At 39.2% G+C, this 26,080-nt stretch overlaps 1 protein-coding gene and 1 non-coding gene across 4 annotated transcripts in view; both read right to left on the reverse strand.

Moving 5' to 3' along the window:
* Positions 1-26,080, reverse strand: part of DENND5B (DENN domain containing 5B) — a 209,301-nt gene that overhangs the window by 165,688 nt on the left and 17,533 nt on the right. The window lies entirely within an intron of this gene.
* LOC135275581 (U4 spliceosomal RNA) lies at positions 15,638-15,781 on the reverse strand. Its single transcript, XR_010343195.1, has one exon. It is a non-coding gene; the product is annotated as a U4 spliceosomal RNA (small nuclear RNA).

Below are 26,080 nucleotides of genomic sequence, written 5' to 3' on the forward strand. Positions count from 1 at the left end.
ATTTGGAAGCAACCTAAGTGTCTGTCAACAGATGAGTGGATAAAGAAAATGTGGTACTTATACATAATTCAGCCATAAAAAGAATGAGATCCTATCGTTTGCAACATCATGGATGGAACTGGAAGTCATTATGTTAAATGAAATAAGCCAGACACAGAAAGACAAACTTCACGTGTTTTCACTTATTTGTGGAAACTAAAAATTAAAACAATTGAACTCATGAACATAGAAAGCAGAAGGATAGTTACTAGAGGCTGAAAAGGGTAGGAGGTAGGATTGGGGGGAGTGGGGATGTTAATGGGTACACAGAAAAAGAATGAATAAGACCTAGTATTTGCTAGCACAACAGGTGACTCATAGTAAAAAAACACTGTACATTTAAAAATAATTAAGAATATACAGGACAAAAATGAGTATTGGATAACTAAAGCAAAAAATAAAAAAGTAAAAAATAAGAATATAACTGGATTGTTTGTAACACAAAGGATAAATGCTGAGGGGATGGATAACTCAACTATCATGATGTGATTATTACGCATTGCATGCCTTTATAAAAATATCTCATGTGACCCATAAATACATACATCTGCTATGTATCCACAAAAATTAACAACTAAAAAAAAACCGGATTGGGCACGGTGGCTCATGCCTGTAATCCCAATACTTTGAGAGGCCAAGGTGGGCGGATTCTTTGAGCCCAGGAGTTCAAGACCAGCATGGGCAACATACCAAAACTCCACCTCTACAAAAAAATATAAAAATTAGCTGGGTGTGGTGGCATGCACCTGTAGTCCCAGCAACTCAGGAAGCTGAGGTGGGAGAGTGGCTTGAGCCTGGGAGGCGGAAGCTGCAGGGAGCCAAGATAGCGCCACTATACTCCAGCCTGGGCGACAAAGCCAGACCCCGTCTCAAATAAATAAATAGTATTGGAAAAAAAACTTTGTTGTGAGACAAAAGAGTTTTTTTTGTAGACAACACTTATATCTCTACAAAAAATACAAAAATTAGCCACGCATGGTAGCCCACGCCTATAGTCCCAACTACTTGGGAGGCTCAGTAGGCTAAAGCAGGAGGATCCCTTGACTCTAGGAAGTTGAGGCTATAGTGAGCATTGATCAGACCACTGCACTCCAACCTGGAAGACAAAGTGAGACTTTGTCTCAAAAAACAAGACAGATTTAATACCAACTGGTTCATAAATATGCAAAACTGCTATGTAAAGTTTCCATACATTTTGTAACAGAAAATGTTAGGAGTAAGATGATATATGTGGTATCACTCCTCACACTCCAAGTCATTAAGCTTGCTTCTTTCACAGTACCTACTACTAACATCCAACTTTTTATAAAAGTAATTTATGCTCCTTGTTTGTTAGCACAGATATCTTTTCAAAGTTTTTATAAGGTGAGTGGCTTATAAAATTTTATCTGAAAAAAAAAAAAAAAAACCCACTAGACTATTATGGAGGTTTAAGATCAAACATACTTGGCCAAGAGTGGTGGCTCATGTTTGTAATCCCAGCACTCTGGGAGGCTGAGGTGGGTGGATCACCTGAGGTCAGGAGTTCAAGACCAGCCTGGCCAACATGGCAAAACCCCATCTCTACTAAAAATACAAAAATTAGCCAGGCATGGTGGCATGCACCTGTAGTCCCAGCTACTCGGGAGGCTGAGGCAAGAGAATCGCTTGAACCCGGGAGGTGGAGGTTGCAGTGAGCCAAGATCACACACTGCACTCCAGCCTGGATGACAGAGTGAGACTGTGTCCCTCCACCACCAAAAGGTGAGAAATAAAAGGTTAGTCCTATTAGAAATTCTGTCATAATGTTATGACAATCAACAAAAGTATAATAGCAGCAGCAGAATAAACAAGTTGCTAGGAAAACAGAGAAAGCCCACGGACACCACTATATGTAAGTATTTAGCATGTAATAAAAGGAAAATCAGAAAACAGTAAGAAAGGGAATGTTTATTCAATAAACAGGGACTGGAATATGTGGCTGGTTTTTGAAAAATAATCTACTCAGATCCTTACCCTACAGCAAAATAAATTCCAAGTATATCACACTTCTATCAACTCTCCGTAAGATACAAACAATATATAAAAAGTAATTTAAATTTACTAAATATGGCCAGCACAATGGCTCACACTTGTAATCCCAGCACTTTGGGAGACCGAGGCAGGCAAATCACTTGAGGTCAGGAGTTTGAGATCAGCTTGGCCAACATGGTGAAACCCTATCTGTACCAAAAGTACAAAAATTAGTCAGGCGTGGTGGTGCAGGCCTGTAATCCCAGCTATTCAGGAGGCCGAGGCACAAGAATCGTTTGAACTTGGGAGGCAGAGGTTGCAGTGAGCTAAGATTGGGCCACTGAATTCCAGCCTGGGCAACAGAGCAAGATCCATCTCAAACTAAATAAACCAACAAATTAATTTACTAAATATGTAATAAGTAACTTTAATAGACATTAAAATATATATTTTAAAAGTCAACTCATAAAAATATTTTAGAAGATATTATCAATAACTACCACATTTTAAATTTTTTTTAGTTTTTGAGACAGGGTGATTCTGTTGCCCATGCTGCAGTCCAGTAGCACAATCACGGCTCACTGAAGCCTCACCCTCCAGGGCTCAAGCAATCCTCCTGCCTCAGTCTTCCAAGTAAATGAAACTGCAGGCATTTGCCTCCACATCCAGCTAATTATTATTATTATTATTATTATTATTTGTAGAAACAGGGCCTCCTTACATTGCCCAGGATGGTATTGAGGTCCTGGGCTCAAGTGATCCTCCCACCTCAGCCCTGCAAAGTGTTGGGATTAGAAGTGTGAGCCACCATGCCCAGTCAATAACTATCAAATCTGTGAATATGAATAGAGTGAAAATAAAATTACAATGAAAGAAAAAGGAAAGTATTAATTCAACTACAAAAAGATTTAAATCTCCTGTGCATCAAAAGGAAAACCACCAAAAGTGGAAAGGCAAGGAATAAACTAATGAAAATATCTACAGGTTTAGGTAATCAGACATTGTGGCCTCCTGATACAATGCACAATGAATTACATAAAACCACTAATAAAATATTCATTCTTCCCCCAAAAAATGTTGAACCTGAATTAAAACTTTAGAGGAAAGCTTTTAAAAAATCCAGGTGACAGAGAAACAAGTTAACCACCAAGAAACAGGCAATAAACAAAAAATCCAAAATATGGGACATTCTACAGGGAAAGTAACCCAGTTTCTTCAAAAAAATCAAAAGTATAAAAACAAAAGGAAGGAGAATCAGTTTCTAGACAATCTCTCCCACCACAGATACACAAAAGCTTCTGAGTCCATTCATAATAAACTAAAAAGTCCTCATCAAAGCCTACGTCCTTGGGATTTTATTCTGTGAAAAAGAATCCAAAAAGCTGAAAAATTCGCATACAAAAAGATGATGCTCAACATGTTTTTTCATTTCCTTTCCTATTTATTTATCTATTTTTATTTCTTTTTCCAACTTTTATTTTAGATACAGCGGGGCACATGTACAGGTTTGCTACCTGGGTATATTGTATAATGCTGAGGTTTGGGGTACAAATGATCCCACATCACCCAAGTATTGAAAAGAATACTCAATAGTCTTTCAACCCTTCTCCCCACTCCTTTCTCCCCCATCTAGTAGTCTCCAGTTTCTGTTGTTGCCATCTTTATATCTATGAGTACCCAATGTTTAGTTCCCACTTCTAAGTGTGAGCATGTGGTATTTTACAACGTGAATTTTAACAGTGAACAAAATCACTGTTTTAATGACAAAAGAATGTTAAGCAAATTAAGGCATACCAAGAATGTAATATTATACAGACTCTAAAATGTTTATAGTAATGAAAAGGATATGTAATAATGAAAATTGCATATTTTAAATGTTTAGTGAAAAATCAGAATAAAAGGATATATGGACCAGGTGTGGTGGCTCACACCTGTAATCCCAGCACTTTGGGAGGCTGAGGCAGGCAGGTTGCTTGAGCCCAAGAGTTTGACACCAGCCTGGGCAACATGGCAAAACCCATGTCTACAAAACAAAAATCAGCCAGGTATGGTAGTACATGCCTGTAGTTCCAGCTACTCAAGAGGCTAAGATCGCTTGAAGCAGAGGTTTCATTGAGCCAAGATCACAACACTGCACTCCAGTATGGGCAACTGAGTAAGACACTGTCTCAAAAAAAAGTGGTGGTGGAATATATAAGGTAAGAAGAAAACCTACACAAAAGCACATTAAAAATAGAAAGGAAATACACTGAAATATTAATACTGTATGGCTAGTGCTTGCACTTTCAAGTTATTTTATTTTTTCTTTGCTTTCTAGTTTTAATAACCAGGCATAAGGCCGGGCATGGTGGCTCACGCCTGTAATCCCAGCACTTTGGGAGGCCGAGGCGGGCGGATCACGAGGTCAAGAGATCGAGAATAACCAGGCATATTCTGTGATTTTAAAAATTCTTTCTCAAATTAGAAACTATATATATGCTATATATATGACTCACAAACTAACAAATCTAGGTAAGCTGATTTTATGTTACAGCATATTTGTTTTTCCGATTTCAAAATGTTATTTATTAAGCAGGGTGTCATTCTATAACCATTTTCTAAACATTTCCCCAAATCCTTACCAAAACAAAGCTCTCTTAAATTCTTTCTCCATTATACTTCTTTTCAACTCCTCCCTGAGTAACACATATTTAGTGGGAATAAAGTTTTTATTTCAGCTGCGGGCGGTGGCTCACGCCTGTAATCCCAGCACTTTGGGAGGCTGAGACGGGAGGATCACTTGAGGTCAGGAGTTCAAGACCAACCTGACCAACATGGTAAAACCCCGTCTCTACTAAAAATACAAAAATTAGCCAGGCGTGGGGGCACTCGCCTGTAATCCCAGCTCCTCAGGAGGCTGAGGTGGGAGAATCGGTTGAACTCAGGAGGCAGAGGTTGTAGTGAGCTGAGATAGCGCCAAGGCACTCTAGCCTGGGTGACAGAGCAAGACTCCATCTCAAAAGAATATAAAATTACTCTGTATTTAAAAGCAACATTATAACTTCACATCTAAAAGACCCATGGAGGAGTGAAAAACATTTGTTGAAAGTGTACTTTCTGTATACTAAAAATTTTAAGTTTCTTTGTTCCACAAAAACATGGTACTATTTGTTTGATACATTCGACAACAGCAACCAAAATTTATTTTTGAGTTTATAGTCTGCAACAAAAAATACAACACTAACATTCAAGTTTAATTGGCACAGACACATCCGCTATGTTGAACAAAAACAAAGACTCACACGTGGAGAATGACAGTTCTGAGTTTTTCTCTTTCTAGCAAATATGCTTCATTAGCAATTATGCTTTTTTACTATAGAGCTTCTCTGGGGTCGCTGCCATGTTACCTCTTATCAGAAAAGTTAACACTGAGGAACCTGTGCTTGTGTGCAATCTCAGCAGATTTGCACTTATTGTTGTGTTATTTTTTTTAATGCACATTTCTAAACATATACCTAAGGCCAGAGAGAACAAAGGAAAAGTATAATGAACTCCCATGTACTCACTACCGAGCTTCAACAATTATCAGTGGTTTACTATTCTTGTTTTATCTACTCCCCTCCCAATTTTTTAAGACAGGGAGCTGGCCTTGAATATTTTAAAACAAATCTTAAACATAATTAGATGAAAATTTCTGGCCAGCAAACTAAAAAGGTGTTGCTGTTGAGACGGAGCCTCGCTGTCACCCAGGCAGGAATGCAGTGGCACGACCTTGGCTCACTACAACCTCCACCTCCCGAGTTCAAGTGATTCTCCTGCCTCAGCCTCCTGAGGCAGATGCGCACCACCACACCTGACTAATTTTTGTATTTTTAGTAGAGATGCGGTTTCACCATACTGGTCAGGCTGGTCTTGAATTCCTGACCTCATGATCCGCCTGCCTCAGCCTCCCAAAGTGCTGGGATGACAGGTGTGAGCCACTGTGCCTGGGCTCAAACTAAAAAGTTTTCTTTTTCTTTTTTTTTGAGACAGAGTTTCACTCTTGTTGTTCAGGCTGGAGCGCAATGGCGCATCTTGGCTCACTGCTACCTCCACCTCCCAAGTTCAAGTGATTCTCCTATCTCAGCCTCCCAATTAGCTGGGATTACAGGCACCCACCCCCATGCGCAGTTAAATTTTTGTGTTTTTAGTAGAGGTGGGGTTTTACCATGTTGGCCAGGCTGGTCTCAAACTCCTGACCTCAGGTGATCCACCCACCTCAGCTTCCCAAAGTACTGGGATTACAGGAGTGAGCCACCGCGCCCAGCCTCTAAAAAGTTTTAAAGGCACTTGTCTTCTTTCACTTAAAACTTAAGATATTAAAAATATTAAGATATTAAACAACATCTAATATAGTTCAAATTAGAATCCAGCTGGGCACAGTGACACATACGTGTAATCCCAGTGCTTTGGGAGGCTAAGGCAAGAGGATCACTTGAGCCTAGAAGTTTGAGACCAGCCTAGGCAATAAAGTAAAACCCCACCTCTACAAAAAAAATTTTTTAAATTAGCCAGACATACATAAGCAGAATATGTATTTAAAAAGAGAAAAAGAAAAAAAAAGAATTAAAAAAGAAAAAGAAAAAATTGGCCAGACATGGTGGCGTATACCTGCAGCCCCACTATTTGGAAGGCTGAGGTATAGGATCACCTGAGCCCAGGAGATCAAGGCCACAGTGAGCTGTGATCATTCTACTGCACAGCAGCTTGGGCAACACCTGTCTCAAAAAATAAGGGAGTTAAGCAACTCTCTCACCAGTAGAACCCAGAGTAACTGATTCTAAGACCAGGTTCTTTTCCTCACAAGACATACTGTCACTTTAAAAATCAGATTACATCACAAGACCTCTTGGACTTCTGAACCTAGCTCAATTAACAAGTAAATGTTTAGATCATACTCGTTTTGTCAAATAACAAGAAGAATAAATAAATGAATTTCCTGTATAACTTTTCTTATAATTCATGAGAATCTGATATTTTCTCAAATGTTGTGTTATATACTACAGCAGAATCTGTAAATTAATCAAAGCTCTTCCTCCTTTGGGTAAAAGGACAGACCTTTCAGCAAGTGTGCCTTCAAGGAAGCCAATTTAATTAATTAATGGCTATATATTTTTCTAAGGTCAGAATTACAGTCCCCATATGCAGAGAATGTATTATTGGGTACAGCCAAAAACTGACCCTTTTAACTTAGAATCAATAAACACAGTACTAACGGCCAACTTTTTTTTTTTTTTTTTTTCCTCCTCTAGAGACTGGGTCTTGCTTTGTCAACACAGGCTGAAGTGCAAAGTGGCACCATCATAGCTCACAGCAGCCTTGAACTCCTGAGCTCAAGTAATCCTCCTGCCATAGCCTCTTGAAAGCAGGTGGGGCTATAGGCAAGTGATACTGCACCTGGCTAATTCTTTTAAAATTCTTGTAGAGACATGAAGTCTTACTTTGTTGCATACGCTGTTTTTTGAACTCCTGGCCTCAGCTGATCCTCCCTAGTTGATCTCCCAAAGTGCTGGGATTACAGGCATGAGCCACCATGCCTTGCCAAGTTAATTTTTATATTTTGACTTTCTTAGTAAGAAAGTTCAGAAATAAGAGATAAAATGTATCATCTGCCCCTATCAGCAACGATAACCAAGTCTTCTTGTTACTGTAAAAAGGCACTTTTTCCTTAATTCTAAGGAATCCTGATTTTTAAAAAAAATTGTGCACAAAACTTATGATTACAATTTTTAAAATTATTCTGAGCCAAATATTATTTTAATTATAATATCTATATAGCCCTAATTTTCTATTCTTTAGAAAATTATTACTTTCTTTGGTCCTATGAGTTTCCATAAAAGGCCATTCTTTTTTTTTTTTAATGTGACTATTTCTTTTTTTTTTTAATTTTTAAGTTCCAGGGTACAGAATGCAGGATGTGCAGGTATAGGTAAACGTGTGCCATGGTGGTTTCCTGCACCTATCAACCTATCAACCTATCACCTAGGTATTAAGCCCAGCATGTATTAGCTGTATTTTTCCTAATGCTCTCTCCCGCTACCCCAACCCCCAACAGACCCCAGTGTGTGCTGTTCCCCTCCCTGTGTCCTTGTGTTCTCATTGTTCAGCTCCCACTTGTAAGTGAGAACATGTGGTGTTTCGCATTCTGTTCCTGTGTTAGTTTGCTGAGGATAATGGCTTCCAGATCCATCCATGTCCCGGCAAAGGACATGATCTCATTCCTTTTTTATGGCTGCACAGTATTCCACGGTGCCACATTTTCTTTATTTAGTCTATCACTGATGGGCATTTGGGTTGATTCCATGTCTTTGCTATTGGCAGATAGTGCTTTAATGAACATACACATGCATGTATCTTTGTAATAGAATTATTTATATTCCTTTGGGTATATACCCAGTAATGGGACTGTTGGGTCAAATGGTATTTCTGGTTCTAGATCTCTGAGGAATCCTAACAGGCCATTCTTAACTTTCAAAAGAGAACTTTATGACATCTGGGAATCTCAGAGGCTCTGCAGAACAATATAAAGAAACCTAATGTTTGCTAGGCTTAAGGTCCGAAGTTCAAGACCAGTCTGGGCAACACAGCAAGACCCTATCTCTATTCTATTTAAAATAAAAAATAAAAATAAAAAACAAGAAAAGAAACCCATTATTTACATAATAAAGTGATTCTAGGTATTTCAGTGAGGTCTGTTTTCTTAAGAAAATATAGAGTGAAATGTAAAAATACTGCCAAACTGATGGTATTCCTTTAAGAATACTACCAGATAAGTAAATTGGCAATATGCATTAAAAAAAGAAATATGCAGCCAGGTGCGGTGGCTCACGCCTGTAATCCCAGCACTTTGGGAGGCCGAGGTGGGTGGACCTGAGGTCAGGAGTTCAAGACCAGCCTGGCCAACATGGTGAAACTCCATTTAAAAAAAAAAAAAAAGAAAAAGAAATATGAATGCTTCTTGACCCAGCAGTTTCCTTAGAAATGTGACCTAAAGGAATTATTAAAAATGTGTGCAAAGATTTTTCCACTAGGACATTCTCCTCAATGCTGCTTTTAATAACAAAAAATTTGGCCAGGCACGGTGGCTCACACCTGTAATCCCAGCACTTTGGGAGGCTAAGGCAGGTGGATCATGAGGTCAAGAGATCGAGATCATCCTGGCCACCACGGTGAAACGCTGCCGCTACTTAAAATACAAAAATTAGCTGGGCATGGTGGCATGGGCCTGCAGTTCCAGCTACTTGTGAGCCTGAGGCAGAAGAATCACCTGAACCTGGAAGGCGGAGGTTGCAGTGAGCAGAGATTGCATCACTGCACTTCAGCCTGGTGACAGAGCGAGACTATTATCTGAAAAAAAAAAAAAAAAAAAAAAAATCAAAACAACCTCAGAATCTATAGTAAGAAAATCTGTAAATAAGGATGTATCTGTAAATAAAGATGTAAAGTATATGGCGTTCTAGATAATGTAGTTCTAAAATGGAATTATCTCCACAATATATTATTGGGTTTAAAAAGGTTAAGACAGCATCTATAATGATTTTACTACATATGATTATTTATTCATTTTTTTTTAAAGACAGAGTCTTGCCCAGTTGCCCAGGTTGGAGTGTAGTGGCACAATCTCAGCTCACTGCAACCTCCGCCTGCAGGGTTCAAGCCATTCTCCTGCCTCAGCCTCCAGAGTAGCTGGGATTACAGATGTGTGCCACCATGCCCGACAAATTTTTTGTATTTTTTGGTAGAGATGGCGTTTTACCGTGTTAGCCAGGATGGTCTCAATCTCCTGACCTCATGATCCTCCCACCTTGGCCTCCCAAAGTGTTGGTATTACAGATGTGAGCCACCATCGTGCCTGGCCACATATGATTATCAAGATATTAAATATAAATATTAAAATCAAACAATATATATTAAAGTTGCACATACAGGCATAAAGAGTAGAGAGAGATATAATGGCTACTAAATGTATCAGTAGTTATCTATAAACAGCTGAGTTGCTGTTCATTTTTACTTTCTTTATATTTTCCTGTACTGCCTAAATTTTCTATAAAATTATGTATATCTTTATAATCAGTTTTAAAATACAGTTTATTCATATTCATTTTTTTTCTTTTTTCTTTTAAGATAGGGTCTTGCTCTGTCACCCAGGCTGGAGTGCAGTGGCATGCTCATGGCTCCCTGTAGCCTCAACCTCCTGGGCTCAACTGATCCTCCCATCTCATCTTCCCAAGTAGCTGGGACTACAGGCATGTGCCACTACACTAGGCTAATTTTTGTATTTGTTGTAGAGACAGGGTTTCACCATGTTGCCCAGGGTGATCGCAAACTTTTTGTTTTAAAGGCAAAAAGTATAAGTACAAATTCAAGGCATAAAGTGAATAGAAAGTTTAGCAATTTAAAAAAAAATCCTACTGACTACCATCCTTTAGGTGTTTTAGAGAGTAGGGAAAAAAAGGAGAGAGATAAAATAAGGACTGAAAAGTAGAAACAATATGAAACCTATTAAAACAAGAGAACCTGGGGAGTGCCAGTGGCAAGAAAATGAAACAAAAAAAACAGAATGCTCACCACTTTAGCTACATCAAAAACGGTGCGGGCAGGAAGCTGCTCTTAGGTATCCCAACCCCTTAGCCACATATGGTGATGCACGCCTGCAGTCCCAGCTACTTGGGAGGCTGAGGCGAGAGCACTGTTTAACCCCAGTAGTTCCAGGCTACAGGAAGCTAAGATCCCATCACTGCACTAAAAAGCTTGGGCAACAGAGATCCTGTCTCTTAAAAAAAAAAGAAAGAAAGAAAAAGTCTACCAACCCCAAACAAAAGCAATTGCATGGACCTCACTTAGGAGTTCACTATCTTGATAACAGCGCTAGAGATACTCAGACACTGAGCCCATTCTAAAATAATGTAAAGGTATATCAAAGACCAGAGAGTTCTATTGTTCTTTTCAGCAATTCCTCATAGACAGTGTTCTTAATTTCCTCATACATATATGAATCAGAACCCTGACCCTGCCATAACCCCTTTTGTTTTCTTTTTCCTGGGCTTGGAACAAGAGGCAACTGCCCTGGTGACTATCCACAATGACATCAGTTCTCAGTTGTTCCATGAAAAATTATAGTGCAATTAAAAGAACAGCAAAACAAGAGAAATGGTTCTCAGCTCTTTGATCTACAGAAATATGTAGACCTCCAAGGTTCAAAAGAAAAATTTTTCTAGAACTCCCAAACTCTAGGCATAAGATCCAAATAACTCCATTTCTAGCCTTTTAGTTTGTGCCCAGGTATCACAAACTTATTTACAAAGTTTATTCTGACCTATGCAAATAAAATTGGGTATTTTATTAAAACTTCTCTGAATCCATTACTCCGTGAATAAAAGATAAAAAATATTCAATAAAAGATAAAAAATATCCATATAATGGATAAACATTTTACACAACACTGAATCAATTCCCTTTCACTTCTCTCCTCCTAAAGGACTGGCTTAATGACAGCAGTAGAACCCAAACATGAATCAATCTCATGACTAAGAATTAACTACACATCCATTTAACAAAGGAAAGTTTATTTTGGCATTTGAAATTCTGTGGTTCTTCAGGAATATAGCCAGATAATTGGTTTTTATTAATGAATGGAACTAACATAATTTCATCTACTCTCCAGGAGATGAGATTTTTTTTTTTAATTCAGAAGGTTTTATGAGATACAGTCTAATAGTATGAAAAAAATCAAAGCCCATGTCTGTTTTAGTTAACAAGGAAAACAGTGATTTAAATGCTGCAAATAAACTCTTCTTAAGATGACATGGGCATTGTGCTCCCAGCGGTCCACAGCATTTACATATAAAAATCGAAGTTTCTCCTCTCCAGGAGATGAAATGGTGTTAGTTGCATTCATTAATAAAAAAAGACTCTTAACTGCCATCTATTCAGCACTCTTGAAGCATTATCTTTTCGTAATAAGAAAACTGGCTGAAAGAAAAGAAAATATACTTGTCCCTTCAAATATAGGTCATACAATCAAATACACCTTAATTCATTGGTAAATATGTCACTTGGAACATAAATTCTGACCCCAGAAGAAAAATGAAAAGCAAGCTTTCTATCATCCTAGTATTAATAGAATATCCTTACTATAGAGTAAGGGAAAATAGTCTTTGGTCTACTTTAGCTGAAACTGTACAGTAGAGGAAATGATGAACTCATGGCAAATTAGGGTACCCTCCTTAAGTTATTTTTCCTCAAAAAATCAAACTCAAAGACAAGCTTAAAAATTGGAGGCTGGCGTGGTGGCTCATGCCTGCAATCCCAGCACTTTGGGAGGCCAAAATGGGCGAATCATGAGGTCAAGAGATCGAGACCATCCTGGCCAACATGGTGAAACCCCGTCTCTACTAAAAATACAAAAAAAAATAGGTGGGCATGGTGGTGCGTGCCTGTAGTACCAGCTACTCGGGAGGCTGAGGCAGGAGAATTACTTGAAACCAGAAAACGGAAGTTGCAGTGAGAGGGATCGCGCCACTGCACTACAGCCTGGCTATAGAGCAAGACTCTGTCTTAAACAAAACAAAACAAAACAAAAAAACTGGAAACACAGAATGAAAGAATAGAGGAGGACACTGTCTTCTATGCTATATTATAGTCCAGAATTAGTTAATCTAATTCAAGTATCTGCAAGGATTTTACATCAACTAGACCAGGTATTTATCATTCATTACCATGTACTGCTTAAGCATGTAAAGTAGCTGTGACACAAATATTTTGGAGTTATCTCCAGACAAAGAGCAAAAACACAAGAAAAATGTTAAAATTATGTTCAACAGCTGATTTTCAGAATTTACACTATTAATATATTATATAAATATATAATAATATAAATTATATATTGTCTACATTTTATTTCACTGTTCAGCTTAATGAAAGTATAATGGAAATGTAAGAATCTGACAGCACTTATAAATATCTGTTTAGCAATTACACACTGGAAGTTTAATCATGGAATTAAGACCTTCAGTAAAATAGTAAAAGAAGAAATTTAAAAAAAGAGAAACAATAGTAAAAGAGACAGAATCAAGGCATTAATCCATGAAGAAAAGGGTCAGCTGTGTGTTCTTTCTGACCTTGAGTCTATTACCACTTGGAAATTTTTTAAGAATTTTACAAGGGGAAAAAAAAGGGAAGAAAAAAGAGATACTCTTAGTTCTGCTGCTGCCTTCCTTTTTTACTGTTCTATTCTCCATATCTTTAAAAAATACTTAGTAATTTTTCCCCCACAATGTTGTAAATGTGCTTACTGACACAATCTTACAATTAGAGCATCCATGAACTATCGTTGGCCCTATTCCTCTTATCTACCCACATTCTCTCCCTTGGTGATCTTATCTAAACTCAAGGATTTAAACATACTGCCTCCATAATGTATAATTCCAGCTCAGTCTTTTCTCTTAACTCCAGACTCAAGTCTAACTGCCTACTTGATCAGAACATCTTATAGGCGTCTCAAACTCAGAACGTCTAAAAATGAATTCCTGAGCTATGCCAACCCTCCTCCAACCTATGCAACCCATAGTGTTCTCCAGTTAAGTTGATGGTAATTCCATTTTTCTTCAACTTGCTGAGGTTTAAAACCTTTAGAGTCATCTTTGATTCATCCCCTTTCTCTTACACCCCACCTTCTGGTAACAAAATCCTATTGTTTCAATCTTCCGAATACATCCAGAAATTGACTACATCTCACTACCTCCACTGCTACTACGTGGTCTGAGCCACCATTATCTCTTAAATTACTGTAGGCTTCCCAACAGATCTTCCTGTTTCTACCCTTGAACCTCCCCACATACAGACACAATTTAGTCTTAATAGAGCTAGCTGCCAGAATGATCCTTTTAAAACTAAGTCAGAGATCTCTCTACCCAGTACAAATCAGGCAATGGCTCCCCCAGCTGTCTTAAGAGTAAAAACTAACATCCTTGCAACAACATAAGGCCTTTCATGATGGGGCCTCCTGTGGCCTCCCCTTCTATTATCTGTTCCTCTGGTTCACTCCTCCAGGCTCCTTAGGGTAGATACCTATCCCAAATATCTACTTGGCTAACTCCCTTACTTTCTTAAGTCTTTGTTCAAAGATCACTTCTCAGTGAGGGCTACCCTGCACTTGCCTTGTTTAATATTGCAACCAGCTCCTTTAGCACCAAAAAGAGAGGGTAATAAACTATGCTTAGTGAACCCATCTCACCTAGCAGAGACCGTGGAAGAAAGTACTGAGATCAGAGGGAGTATTCTCATGAGGAAATGGAACAGGAGATTAGTTGGAACCTTTGTCAAGATCTCAACTATGTTCAGGGATTTAAGGGAACTCTACATGTAAGGGATAAAGAAAAGAGGAGATCAGTTACCAAAACAGATCTATACTCAGGCTCTGTCCGAGTCACAGATACACAGCTGCACCATACTCATGTAAGCATCTCAAGGGGGAAAAGCCCACATTGAAAGCACAGCAAAACATCTCCTTATCCACACATCACAAAAGAGAAACAGCAAGAAAATATATCCCAGATCATGCAAAGCATATGCAAATAAATTTAAAAATAATTTCTTAGGCCAAGCATAATTCCAGCTACTTGAGAGGATAAGGAGAAACGATCACCTGAGCCCGAAAGTTTGAGACTAGCCTGGGCAACATAGTGAGACTCTGTCTCAAAAATAACAACAACAACAACAACAACAATAATTTATGCTCCACATGCCTGAAACTGTCTCTAGAAAAAGGGGCTTACTTGAGACTTGATGCTTACATTAAATATATATATAGATATGTATATGTCTGATTAGCCAACATCTAACCACCTCAATTTATAGGAAAAAGGACTCCTAAAGTCCTATGCTCAAACCTCTTCAGCATAACATAAAGTGACAAATAGAAAAACTTGCCATTTCCAGGGATAAAAAAATCAATAATTTATTAAAACATGTATTAAGCACCTACTATTTGCCAAACCTGTGACAGGATCCAGTATGGGCTCAAGAGTGCAGAAACTACAGTCAAAATGAGGTATAAATATCAAACACATGAGCATTGTTCCTTTTGTAATAGATTTGTCAATCATGTTGACAATAGCTATATATTCTGGAACTTTCCCCTTAAGTTTAAGCCACATCATTCATTCAACAAAGTTGCAGTGGGCATCTATTAAGTGCAAACCCTGTAGTAGATGCTGAGGGATTACAAATATAAATAATAGGTTACATTAGTTGGGTACTTCCCATGTACCTCAGACTCTGTACATTACCTCATTCATCAACTCAGCAACTTTATAAATTAAATATTTCCCTGTTTTAGAGATAACTATTATGCTTAACTATTTCCCTCAAGCAGCTTTAAGTCTAGAAGTCAGAAAGATATGCTTAGAAATCATATTAATACTATCCGGCCAGCCCTACCTCATTACCACCCAACAGTCTAATAAAAATGGCAATTTATGCACCCACAGGTAAAGAGCACACACATTTTATACTACAGAATTGCTTTCTTTCTTCTTTTTTTTTTTTTTTTTTTTAATATTTTCAGTCTCCATAGAGACTGAAATTGCCAAATTTTTGGCATTGGTCAAAAATTGCCAATGCCGACTATATTTCAAGTCATCATGGCAGGGTATTGGGAAAAGTTTTCAATCAGCAATAATAGTGCCTTGGATAAACCTCATTGGCTACAATACTGCCACTGTGCAAAGCTCAGAATTGCTTTCTAAAGGATACATTTAAGATAAATAAATAGCTTGTAGTTGTATATAATCTGTGTAATGATAGCAGTTTTGTAAGAAAAATAAAATGAAAGGAAATAATAGATAATGAAAGCAACTAATGACTAATTTCTAGCTTCTTCCTTTCTACTCTAAAAGAGCTGCTCTGTAATAACTTTACATCAGTGACAAGACTTCTAATTCTGTCCAACTCATTTCTTCCTGACACATGGGAACAAAATCAGGTGACTTGTACAAAATGAAACACTATTTTAAGTATTTATCTAGCAACTGCTTTGTGTGTGTGTGTGTGTGTGTGTGTTTGCAAATTCTAAAATTCTAAATACTTACATAGATAAGGCTTCTTCTACCCCTAAGTCAACTTCCTGCGCATTAACTGCACCTAGCTTGGTGAGACAGATGGAGAGCCTGCAAGGTCTACTAACTTTTTGTTTAAAAGGTGGCAAATGAGTTCTACTGACCATCAAAGTTAGCTAGGTTTCTGGGACGCAATGACCCTGGGGCCACGTTTTTTTCACCTTTCAAGGCCAAGGCAGACAATGGAGACAAAGCTAAAAGAAGAGAAGCCAAAGGAAGATTAGACTTAAACATGAAAATCCGTATCATACAAATTTATAACACAAATAGCCCATCTTTTTCAACACTGCCATCACAGTGTTCATCTAACAAAAATGTAAAGACTGATTCTACTCTTTCTAAAATCTGTATCTACCACTCAACTAGGTAAAATCTCAGTGTTTTTTTTTTGTTTGTTTGTTTTTTTAATGAACTCCAACTGCTACCTCCTTTGGGGTTAAAAACAGAAACAAAAACTGAGGATTCCATTTCTGTGTAAAGCAGAGAGTTAATGTAAGAAGATCATACTTTAACTGTGAAGACAAAGTGGCAAAGTTTCTTTTTAAAATGGAAGTAGGAATACCTAAGTGAACTAAAACTACTATTCAATACAAAGAGCAGTCGTATGTACTTTGAGGAGTTTGTAAGACCAATTTTCAGAAACATTTTTGAATCCTAGATAAGCCTAATATCAATGAACTGAAGATAATTTAATTTTTAAAAATAAAAGGATTATTTATTACTTCTCTTGATCTACATCCTAAACAATTTCAAGAGATCTCTTGGAAACTAATAAGAAACATGTAAATATCTTTTGCAAATAAAAAAATTTAACTTTTAATCATATGTTCTCTAAATAAAAAAATTTTCTTTAATGAAAATGGGCCAGTTGCAGTGGCTCACGTCTGTAATCCCAACACTTTGGGAGGCTGAGGTGAGTGGATCACCTGAAAGTCAGGAGTTTGAGACCAGCCTGGCCAATGTGGCAAAACGCCATCTCTACTAAAAATATAAAAATTAGCTGGGCATGGTAGCACATGACTGTAATTCCAGCTACTAGGGAGGCTGAGGCAGGAGAACTGCTTGAACCCGGGGGAAAGAGGTTGCAATGAGCCAAGATCACGCCACTGCACTCTAGCCTGGGCGACAGAACAAGATTCCATCTTAGAAAAAAAAAAAAGAAAGAAAAAGAAAATGAATGTTACTGTTTAATGAGAATAGATTCATAATTCAGACATAATTATATATATATATACATATATATATATATATATATAAAAAGCATAATAAAATTTAGTGATTACTTTAGCCATTATTTATAAGTGAATCTGAGTATCCACAAACTCTACCTTGAGGGTCTACTCTTTATTGATTATATCCTCAGCAACAAGAAACAAAACAAGGGCAACCCACTGCAACTCCAGATTGGCTGTCAGAAAATGAGAGTATGTGAGGATCTAGTGCAAACAAGGTAGGAGCTGTTAGAGCCCATGAATATTTCAGAAGAATAATGAAAAAGTGTGCCAGATGGGTTCACTTGCAGCTGGCTAACAACAAAATTTCTGATCAAAGCCAATGCGTCCTTACATAATTTATCAAGCACGTTTCAGTTCCCTTCCACTACCACCCTTCTCTTTTCATTCTTTTTTTTCCTTTTTTTGAGACAAGGTTTGGCTTTGTCACCCAGTCTGGAGTACAGTGGCGTGATCTTGGCTCATTACAACCTCTGTCCCCTGGGCTCAAGCAACCTCTAATTCTCAGGCTCAAGTGATTCTCCCACTTCAGCCTCCAGAGTAGCTGGGACTACAGGTAGGCACCACCTGCCTCAGCTTATTTTTGTATTTTTTTAGAGACAGGGTTTTGCCATGTTGCCCACACTGGTCTCACATTCCTAGCCTCAAGCGATCCTTCCACTTCCGCCTCCAGCGATCCTTCCACTTCTGCCTCCCTAACTGCTAAGGTTACAGGTGTGAGCCACCACAACCAGCCTATGCCATACTGCAGTTCTAAAGATAATAGTAGACTGTATTATTTCCTTCAGTGGAGATGGCATCAAAATCCTGCACAGTACTATTCCTTTAGTATACTCTACTTAGAACCACTGCTGAAGATCATAGATCCTAACAGATTTAAGCAGTGTGGCAGTGAGCCTCAAGATGACTCTCAATGATCCTTGGTTCCTGGTATTCACAAACTTGTCAATTCAACTACTACATATATTAAAGGATTAGGCTGGGCACAGTGGCTCATGGCTGTAATCCCAACACTTCTGGAAGCCAAGGCAGGTGGCTCACTTGAGACCAGCCTGGTCAACATGACAAAACTCTGTCTCTACAAAAATAAAACTAAAAATAAAGGGCCGGACGCGGTAGCTCATGCCTGTAATCCCAGCACATTGGGAGGCCGAGGTGGGTGGATCATGAGGTCAAGAGATGGAGACCACCCTGACCAACATGCTGAAACCCCGTCTTTACTAAAAAATACAAAAAAAAAAAATTAGCCGGGCATGGCGGTGCATGCCTGTAGTCCCAGCTACTCAGGAGGCTGAGGCAGGAGAATTGCTTGAAACTGGAAAACGGAAGTTGCTGTAAGCTGGGATGGCGCCATTGTACTCCAGCCTGGCTGATAGAGACTCTGTCTCAAAGAATAAATAAATAAATAAAACTAGCCAGGCGTGCAGGCACAAACCTGTACTCACAACTACTTGGGAGACTAGGGTAGAAAGATCACTTAAGCCCAGGAGGCAGAGGTTGCAGTGAGCTGAGATCATGCCACTGCACTGTGACAGAGCATGACTGTCTAAAAAAAGAAAGAGAAAAGGGAAAAGAGAAGAGAGTGAAAAGAAAGGAATATATTGAGTCCTTTTACGCTTATGTTGTTAAGTCCTGTTAAGCAATTTATACATCTTCCTTATGTGGATGCCTCTGGTCACTTACATGTAGATAATCTACTCCTAAAACAGGACATGCAAACAACAGACTTTGTAATTTTCATGCATTAAAGGCCCAAAGTTGGTCCTCTTTTCATTTAGAATGTGATTTAGGTTAACACATTATAGGTTACTAATGTTCCTTTTAAGTATATAAATGCCTTGCTTTGTTTCAGATTAAAAAGGTGGGCGCTTTCACGCATGAGAATGATTAAGTTTCTCTGAGACTGTTCTCTATATAGTTAAAGGGGCCTGGATTTGGACCCAGAAGAATCTGTGTTACGGTTCTGATTCTGCCACTAGCAGTGCAAACTTAGGCAAAGCATTTTGGGAGGCTAAGGCAGGTGGATTGCTTGAACTCAGGAGTTCAACACCAGTCTAGGCAACATGGCAAAGCCCCGTCTCTACAAAAAAAAAAACAAAAATTAGCTTGGCAAGGTGGCGTGCACCTGTAGTCCCAACTACTTGGGAGACTAGGGTGAAAGGATTGCTTGAGCCCAGAAGGCGGAGATTACAGTGAGCTGAGATCACACCACTGCACTCCAGTCTGGGTGACAGAAGTGAAACCCTGTCTCGAAAAAATGATTTCAAGTCATGGTGGTGCACACCTGTAGTTCCAGCTAATCAAGAGGCTGAGGCAAGAGGACTGCCTGATACCAGGAGTCTGAGGCTACACAGTGTGCTGTAATCATGTCTATGAATAGCCACTTCATTCTAGCCAGGGAAACACAGTGAGAACCTGTCTCTTGAAAACCTGTCTCTTAAAAACAAAACTGTGTGTGTGTGTATGTGTGTGTGTGTGTGTGTGTAACTCAAGCAATACTTTTATTAAGAGATTAAAGGGCAATAACATGGTAAAACAGAAATATATATCAAACTTAAGTGTATATTCCAAGATAGAACATGTCATAGCAGGGCCCAGTAGCTCATGCTTATAATCCCAGCACTTTGGGAGGCAGAGGTGAAAGGATCACTTGAGGCCAGGAGTTCAAGACCAGCCCAGGCCACATAGCAAGACCAGCCTGGGCCACATAGTGAGACCAGGTCTCTACAATAATTTTTATAATTTTTTTAAAGAAAAAATATCTAAAGAAGAGTTCCAGGAATACATTAAATTTCATCATCAAACTGCCCAAGGTTGAATCCAATCAATGATGATGATGAAAATGTGGCTAATATGAATTGTGTAATTATCCTGCCAGGCTACATAGTAAGCACTATACAAGCATTATCAACCAATAGCAGGCAGTTCAACATCAGATTGTTCTATACAGCTCATCGGTAAACAATCTTCTACGGTAGTACCAGATGACTGGAACATTAGCTGGGCGCAGTGGAGGGCACGTGTTGTACCAGTTACTTGGAAAGCTAAGCCAGAGGAACTGCTTGAGCCTGGGAGGCAGAGTTTAGAATCCAGTGCAAGCACTTGCAGACATTCAAACTGGTAAGCTATACAAATTCCACAATGTTAAAGAACACACAGCTTACTATGGCATGCACATTCCTATTGCAATGCCTTATTTCCAAATAAAAATAATTTCTTTTAGAGAGTCCATCTCTATTTGTTATTTAGGTTGACAAACGCAACATACAATAAAGTTGCCAAATTCATTAGCTGGGCGTCGTGGCATGTGCCTGTAGTCCCAGCTATTTGGAAGGCTGAGGTGGGAGGATTACTTGAGCCAAGGAGGTTGAGGCTGCAGTGAGCTGTGATTGTACCACTGCACTCCAGCCTGTATGCCAGAGCAAGACCTTGTCTCAAAAAAAAAAAAAAAAATTGTCAAATTCAATTTACTTCTGCATCCTATCTTTTATATCCATCCCCCATCTTCTTTACTCCCACCACTCCTATTCTGTTTCAGACCCTTACCCTCTAATTTGTCTTACAGAACAGCCTCCTAATTGGTTTCCCTACTTCAAATCTCATCCCAGTTTAATTCCATTTCTATATCCTTCATCTAGAGTGATATTCCTAAGGCTACAGTTTTGAGCAAGCCATTCCTTTGTTCAAAACCTTTCAAGGTGGTGCACACCTGCAGTCCCAAATACTTAGGAGGCTGAGGTGGGAGAACTGCTTGAGCCCAAGAGATCAAGGCTGCAGTGAGCTATGATCTCACCACTGCACTCCAGCCTAGGCAACAGAGCAAGATTCCACCTCTTTAAAAAACAACAACAACAAAACACCTTTCAGTGGTTTTTTTTGGTGGGGGGGAGTGGGGGTGGGTTGCTTTGTTTCGTTGTTTTGTAAAGACAGAGTCTTGTTTTGTTGACCAGGCTAGTCATGAAGTCCTGGGCTCAAACCAAGCCATTCTCCTGCCCTCAGCCTTCCAAAGTACTGGGATTACAAGTGTGAGCCACCAGAACCCGCCTCTGTCTTTCAGAGGGCCCTCTTTATAAGTCTGGCATTCAACTAGTAGAGAATACGTTGAGTATTCCCAATCCAGAAATCTGAAATGCTTCAAAATCTGAAATTTTTTGACTGCCAATATGACACCACAAGTGGAAAATTCCACACCTGAACTCATGTGATGGGTATACAAAATCATTTAAAATACTGTATAAATTACCTTCAGGCTACATGAATAAGGTATACATGAAATGTAAGTAAATTTCATGTTTAGACTTAGGTCCCATCCTTAAGAAATCTCATTATGTATATCCAAATATTCCAAAATCTAAAAAACATAAAAATCCTAAATACTTCTGGTCTCAAATATTTTGGATGAGGGGTATTTAACCTGTATTGGGAATGCTTCCCAGCAGCCACTTCCATCCCTCTTCTACTGTGAACCAGCTATGTAGTTTTCTTCCCAAATTAGTCTTAGCAATCAGTTTAATCCCATTTTACCTGCCACACTGATTTGTTCAAGGACAAGCCACAGCAAAGACATGTATTTTTGTTTTGCGATGGGAGTGAAGACTATACACACATACATGCCACCACACCCAGCTATGTACCTCTTTTTTTTTGAGATGGGGGTCTTACTGTGTCACCCAGGCTGGAGTGCAGTGGTGAGATCTTGGCTCACTGCAACCTCTGCCTCCCGGGCTCAGGCCATCCTCCTACCTCACCCTACCCAGTAGCTGGGACCACAGGCACATACTACCACACCCAGCTAATTTCCTGTATTTTTGGTAGAATCAAGGTTTCACCATGCTGCTCAGGCTGGTCTCGAACTCCTAAGCTCAAGTAATTCACCTGCCTCCCAAAGTGCTGGGGATTATAGGTGTAAGCCACCACGCCCAGCCTACATACCTCTTTTATGTGTGTAACATATACATCTGGCTCTGGAAAAAAAAAAGTACGAGCAGCAAGCTGGGCATAAATAGCTTATATTACTTTGTGACTGTGTTATATTCTCCAAAAATATCTTAAAGAGCCAATGCCAGCCAGGAGCAGTGGCTCAGGCCTGTAATCCTAGCACTTTGGAAGTCGGAGGCAGGCGGATCACTTGAGGTCAGGAGTTCAACACCAGCCTGGCCAACGTGGTGAACTCTGTCTCTACTAAAAATACCAAAAAAATTAGCCGAATGTGGTGGTACACACCTGTGATAGCAGTTACTCAGGAGGCTGAGGCAGTAGGATCGCTTGAGCCCAGGAGGCAGAAGTTGCAGTGAGCCATGACTGTGTCACTGCACTCCAGCCTGAGCAACACAGTGAGACTCTTCTCAAAAAAATAACAAGAGCCAATGCCAGTCACAGTACTTAGGAACAACTAATTCATCTCAATTCAACTTATCCTAAAAAATAACTAAAAAACACCAAGAGAAAAAAAATTTTAAGTAAAAAAAATTTTTGAAACGGAGTTTCATCCTGTCAGACCCAGACTAGAGTGTAGTGGTGTGACCTCAGCTCACTGCAACCTCCACCTCCCAGGTTCAAACAATTCTCCTGCCTCAGCCTCCTGAGTAGCTTGGACTACAGGTGTGTGCCATGACACCTGGCTAAGTTTTGTATTTTTAGTAGAGACAGGGTTTCACCATGTTGGGGAGGCTGGTCTTGAACTCCCAACCTCAGGTAATCTACCCACCTCAGCCTCCCAAAGTGCTGGGATTACAGGTGTGAGCCAAGGCACCAAACCAATATATATATATATTTTTTAATATTTTTCCTTTTTAGGAGTTTGGTTTCATTTACTCAAAAAAAATTTAGTAACTGTTTTGGCACTGTCATTACTGACAAAAATCATATTCATTTCCAGTAAATTGATAGGTTTAAAGAAAATGAGAAATGCACACCTGTCCTTGCAGAAGCTCTTCCAATTACTGTTAACTGTCCCTTCTTTGGTATCTTAAGGTCTTTCGTTTGGTTGGTTGGTTGGTTTAAACATCTGAAACTCATAGGTAGGTTTTGGCAGGAAAGTCATTTACAGAAAGGGTCAGAAATGTTATCTTCCTTATAGCAACACAAACTGAAAATTTTAAAAGCACCAACAGCCAAAACATAGTAAGACAATCAAAAGATTGACCCTATAATTACTCTGCTGCATGGAAAAGGAAACTGCAGGCATTCTCTGCTGCAAGTGCCAGCATTGATCACGAATTGTTTACATAGCCCTTACTATGGGAGACCGGAAGGGAGCTGTGAAGGACAAGTGTCAGATCTGCTGCTGCTTCAAGACTCAGCCTTTCTGAAATCTCATTCTTTCTAAGCAACCTGAAGGAAGACAACCAGATTTTCCATCAGAGGTTTCTTATACCATATAAACATGGTTCCATTCTAACTGACAACAAATAAATTGGATCAGTAAGATAGAGATCAAGAGTTTATCTTATTTGTCACTGAGTTGCCTCAGTGACAACTAGCTAGCTAGCTTCTTCCTGTCTTCCCATCTTGTCACTAGTGTTTTCCCCTTTCTAAAATAGAAAAAAATATATAATACATTATTTTAACGTTAAGCAACTGAGATTCAAAGCTACTCTATTTATTTATTTATTTATTTTTGAGAGGAGTTTCACTCTGGTTGCCCAGGCTGGGGTGCAACGGCACTATCTCAGCTCACTGCAACCTCCACCTCCCAGGTTCAAGCAATTCTCCTGCCTCAGCCTCCTGAGTAGCTGGGATTACAGATGCCTGCCACTACACCCGGCTATTTTTTTATATTTTTAGTAGAGACGGGGTTTCACCATGTTGGCCAGGCTCATCTCAAATTCCTGACTTGACGTGATCCACCCGCCTCTGGCCTCCCAAAGTGCTGGGATTACATGTGCAAGCCACCACACCCAGCCACTACTCTTTCTTTTCTCATTTCACTTTAATTACTGATTGTAGAAAGGATTTGGGGTTTTTTTTTAAAGCGTTGCAAAAACTATGGATTTAATTTCTATCTCTCAAAGTAAACACCTGAAGTAGAAAACTCTAATCCATTAACTTTCTTTTTTAGAAAAACAATTTAAAAACCACAATTTTATTTTTTATTTTTTATTTTTCAGATGGAGTTTCACTCCTGTCACCCAGGCTGGAGTACAATAGTGCGTTCTGGGCTCACCACAACCTCTATCTCTCGGGTTCAAGTGATTCTCCTGCCTCAGCCTCCCTAGTAGCTGGAATTACAGGTACCCATCACCATGCCTGGCTAATTTTTTGTATTTTTAGTAGAGATGGGGTTTCACTATGTTGGCCAGGCTGATCTTGAACTCCCAACCTCAGGTGATCCACCCACCTCAACCTCCAAAAGTGCTGGGATTACAGGCGTCAGCCACCACGCCTGGCCAAAAGCCACAATTTTTTTTTTTTTTAATTTTTTATTTAAAGATGGGGTTTCTCCATGATGGCCAAGCTGGTTTTGAACTCCTGACCTCAGGTGATCCACTCACCTCGGCCTCCCAAAGTGCTAGAATTACAGGCGTGAACCACCACACCCGGCCCTAAGCCACAATTTTTTAAAAGCACATATTGCCAGGCCAGGCATGGTGGCTCACACCTGTAATTCCAGCACTTTGGAAGGCTGAGGAGAACGGATCACCTGAGGTCGGGAGTTCAAGACCAGCCTGACCAACACGGAGAAACCCCGTCTCTACTAAAACTACGAAATCAGCCAGGCATGGTGGCACATGCCTGCTATCCCACCTACTCTGGAGGCTGAGGCAGGAGAATCGCTTGAACCCGGGAGGTGGAGGTTTCGGTGAGCACATACTGCCTTTTATTATTTCAAACCAATCATTTTATTTATCCTCACTCATTGTGAGTAGTAAACCAAAGTCCTACAGCTTCACTACTATAAATTTTTCTGATGGTGTGTAAAACAGACATTTCTTAGAAAGTCCTATTAAAAATGTCTGAAACAGAGCAAATGCTTAGTTTTCTGGATAATCTTGAAGACAGGATATAAAATAACAAAATATAAAATCCCTAAGCCCTTATTTTTGTCACTAATTTTACTCTTTCTCAAAAAAACTCACGAGTTATTAACACGTAGCCAATGAAATTAGTCTCCTTTACTCTGTCTTGTTTCTCTTCCTACTCTATTTTAGGCGTCTGAAAAAGTATTTAAAAGGTGTTATCTAATAAGTGCTTTACTATAAGAAAGTTAAAGCACTGATTCTCTCTGAAAACAATCTCCTGCTCTTGTATGACAGCCTCTGAATCCAGATTTTAACTTCTCATACCTACAGGGACAAGAAGTGAAGAATAAGCAGTTGAATCTCTCTTGGACTTCCTTATCCTAGAGAGCTCTAGTCGTTAGCCTCTCCTAAAATAAGCAATTTTAGAAAATACAATTAAATAGATTTTTGGGAAAGGAAAGCATTAAGGAAGAAAAAGACTTTTTAAAGAAAAAATATTTACAAAACTCATGCCAATTAAATCTGAGTGTTCTCTTCAATTCTAAGAGTATCTTCTAAAGAAGCTTAAAGCTTTATATGTTGTGTAAGGAAACCTGATCGGACTGGAGAAAAGCTCAAAGGCCTATCCATAATCTCTTCACAAAGGGACAGGGTCGAAAGGCAGAGGTCAGGGAACAGGGTACAAAATAGTTCCCACACTTGAGAGAAAACTGAATCCCAT

The sequence above is a fragment of the Aotus nancymaae genome, unplaced genomic scaffold, assembly GCF_030222135.1.
Source record: "Aotus nancymaae isolate 86718 unplaced genomic scaffold, 86718_ANA_hifiasm-v0.15.2.pri h1tg000016l, whole genome shotgun sequence".
Lineage (NCBI taxonomy): Eukaryota > Metazoa > Chordata > Mammalia > Primates > Aotidae > Aotus > Aotus nancymaae.